This window comes from Lipotes vexillifer, unplaced genomic scaffold (genome assembly GCF_000442215.2).
Source record: "Lipotes vexillifer unplaced genomic scaffold, Lipotes_vexillifer_v1.1 scaffold1691, whole genome shotgun sequence".
Lineage (NCBI taxonomy): Eukaryota > Metazoa > Chordata > Mammalia > Artiodactyla > Lipotidae > Lipotes > Lipotes vexillifer.
In genome coordinates, this window is record NW_006789046.1 from 2,959,426 (window position 1) to 2,963,098 (window position 3,673).

At 52.1% G+C, this 3,673-nt stretch overlaps 1 protein-coding gene across 1 annotated transcript in view; it reads left to right on the top strand.

The window, feature by feature from the left end:
- TIMP2 (TIMP metallopeptidase inhibitor 2) overlaps positions 1-3,673 on the top strand; it is a 49,555-nt gene that overhangs the window by 18,082 nt on the left and 27,800 nt on the right. The window lies entirely within an intron of this gene.

Sequence of the window (3,673 nt, forward strand, 5' to 3'; positions counted from 1 at the left end):
CACGGCATGTGGGATCTTCCCGGACCCAGGCACGAACCCGTGTCCCCTGCATCGGCAGGCGGACTCTCAACCACTGCGCCTCCAGGGAAGCCCTAGGAGCCCTTTTATAGGTATTTTTAAATGTTTCAAAGAAAATGTGCTAAACCTTGTCCCCGGGGCGTTGAATCTGTGGGCCCCGGAGAAAAACAGGAGCATTTTCCTGTTGCTGCGGAAATCAGGGGCGGCCTTGTCAGGGAGGAAGAACCAGAACAGGGCTGGGGAGAGGTGGGTGGGTAGGATGAGGGGGGCTCTATTTGAGGATGAAGGATGGGCACGAGCACAGTGAAGGTGTTGGACCTCGGTCAGGGGCATTTGGGATGCCCGGCTGGGGAAGGGGGGCCAGATCCTGAGCTGCTGGAATGTTCCCAAGCCTGTAGGCCAGGGACTGCCCGACCAACTTTGGTGAGATGGTTAACTGAGCGCATTTCTGGGCCCCCTCCCCACTGAGGCAGAGGTGGGATCGGTCTGGGGCGGGCCCCCAAATCTGCATCTTAACGAGCAGTTCAGGCAACCCGTGAGGCAGGTGGCCTCTGGCTATGCTTGGAGACTTGCTGGTGCCGACTGCACAGGGCCCGTTGCAGATGCTCAAGTGACACAGGTGGCCGAGTTAGAACAGTGGCTGTAGCCATAGTGCTGGGGAGGAGGAGTCAGGTGGGGTGGAACGGGGGTGGTGACAGGGAGCCTGGTTAGGAGGTTCAGGTGAGACCCTTTGACCGGAGTCCAGTCCACCTGGCATTGGAGCCCCTTGTTTGGGCGCCACCCAGCCTCCTTCGTGGTCACCTTTCTTCCTCATCAGCCTGGGGTACCCTGGAGGCTCCACTGAGGGATTAGAAGGCAGGAGTGCTGCTGCGGACCTGGCCCTTCCTGGTGGCCTGGGAGGGAGTCTGCCTCGGCTGAAAAGTCATCTGAGCCACTATCCAGGTGACCGCTGCGGGCTGGCTCCACGCACCGGGGACGCAGAGGATGAGAGGAAAATGGGCCCAGTGTCCTTCCCATCTTCCGCTCTGAGTGGAGCTTCTGTAAGGACAGGGTTGCGGCTTCCCGAGGGGTTGAAGGCAGCCAGCACAGGCCAGCCCGTCCCACTTCGGGGTAGCAAGTTCAGAAGGCCCGAGAGAGAACCCAGACACTCAGAACACTGGTATCAAGTCAGTGCGCAAGGAAGGGCTTGGAGGTGAGGGCATGGGGCAGCTGGGGACACGGGCAGAGGGCAAGGGTGCATCTGCCAGTTGGTACAGGGTTTTCAGTTCATGAACGAGGGAGCTGACTCTAATTTCTGGGCTTTATCCCTAAGATCACCATCCAAATGTTTCAGGTTTTCATCCATTTGCGTGTCTCCAGGAAAACCACCTGGGCAGCATTGGGGCGCCCACCCCAGCGGGCCTGGCTCAGGGTGTAACGGGTGACCCGAGTGAGTGGGGGCCCTCCAGAGTGGGAGAGGCTCGTGCAGGTTTTGCTCATTGTCACCAGTTAACATGGGGCGTGAGCCAGTGGCTCCAGGCCCAAAAATAGACCTTGGATCCCGGGGTGCAATTTTCCCCATTCTCTACAGGTGAAGAGACATTCACAGCGCTCTCCCTCTCCTCACCTGTTTGGACACCCCTGTGGCCATTCCCTGGGGTGGGAAAAGCTCAATCTCTGACATTTGGGACCCAGATTCAAACCCAGCTCCTCCCTGTGAGCTGGGACAGTTACTCAGTTTCTGCACTTCTATTTCTTGGTGTGGGGAGCTGCGTTCATTTCTCTTGGGCGTATACTCAGGACTACAATTGCTGGGTCATACGGTAGGTCTACATTTACCATCTTATAGAACTGCCAAACTGTTTTCCAGAGCAGCTGCACCATTTTGCATCCCCACCAGCAGCATGTGAGGGTTCCATTGGCCCCACATCCTCACCAAGTCTTGTCATTGCCCGTCTTTTTCATTGTAGCCACATCCTAGTGGGTGTGAAGTTGTATCTTCATGTTGCGTTTCCCTGGTGAGTGTTGGTGTTGAACATCTTTTTATGGGCTTTGTTAGCCATATGTAAATCTTCTTTGGTGATGTGTTTATTTCAACCTTTTGCCTATTTTTATAAATTTATTTATTTATTTTTGGCTGCGTTGGGTCTTCGTTGCTGTGCGCGGGCTTTTTCTAGATTGTGTTGAGCGGTGGCTACTCTTCGTTGCGGTGCGCGGGCTTCTCATTGCGGTGGCTTCTCTTGCTGTGGAGCACGGGCTCTAGGCACGCGGGCTTCAGTAGATGCGGCATGAGGGCTCAGTAGTTGTGGCGCACGGGCTTTGTTGCTCCGCGGCATGTGAGATCTTCCCGGACCAGGGCTCGAACCGGTGTCCCCTGCATTGGCAGGCGGATTCTTAACCACTGCGCCACCAGGGAAGTCCCTGCCCATTTTTAAATTGGATTGTTTGTCTTCTTATTTATTGTAAGAGCTGCTTATACAAACTGATTCAAGTCTTTTGTTGGATATGTGATTTGCAGGTATTTCCTTCCAGTCCTTGTCTTGTGTTTTCACTTATTAACGATGTCTTTTGAAGTGCAGAGGTTTTTAATACTGATGATGCCACACTTATCAATTTCTTGTATTGCTTGTGCTTTTGGTGTTGTATCTAAGAGTCTTTGCCTAACCTGAAGTCATGAAGATACAGTTGTTTCCTTCCAAGCGTCTATAGCCTTAGACCTTACCTTAAGGTCTGTGATCACTTTAATTTCTGTATATAGTATATAGATTTGTATATGATGAGATAAGGGTGTAAATTAATCTTTTTTGCGTGTGGACACCCAACTGTCCCAGGAACATTTGTTGAAAACGAACAAAAAAATGACTCCTTCCCCCATTGAATGGCTGTGGCGCTTTTGTTGAAAATCTCAACCATTGTGTTTAATTTCCCAGCTTTCTCTTTCTCTCTCTCTTGCTCATCGTGGTGGTTGGCAGACTGGTAGAATATGATATTAACCGCATTTCCACATGTATAACTGCATCATCATAGTTTCCAAGAGCCAGCGGCTATGTGACCATTGGTCAAAGACAATATGGTCTACCCGAGTAGCAGCTGCCGCCTGCCAGCTGTGTGATTTGGGTCAAGTTTCTTAATTGCTCCCTGCCTCAGTTTCCCCACCCGTGAACCAGGGGTGCTAATAACTCCTTACCTCAACGGTTACTGTAAAAAAAGATAAGCAGAGGGCAGCCCACACAGTTGACATTAGTTGTTCCGTTGATGCAGTGGTGTTTCTGATGACCAGCATTACTTTGGGCTAAAATTGCTCAGCCTGGCTCCGCACATCCTAAAATAAAAGAAGGGAAGGGATACCCACACAGTTGAGGGGCGCTCCGTGCAGACTGCAGTGCCTAGGAAGCAGCTCCCATAGCCCACAGATCTGGCCGTTTTTGACATCAGCTGCAAGTGATACTCTTTTTTGGTGTGAATGCACCTTCTTTAGGAAGGCCTGGCGGAGCACGTGTCCCTGAGTGATGCCAAAGAGATGTGAGAAGAGAAATGGCACTAGCTTAACCTCCTCTCTGGTTTGCACTGAATTCTAGTACAAACGTGCACGTCAGCACACTCACCCACACTCACCTCCCCCTACACACACACACACACACACACACACACACACACACACACACACACACACACA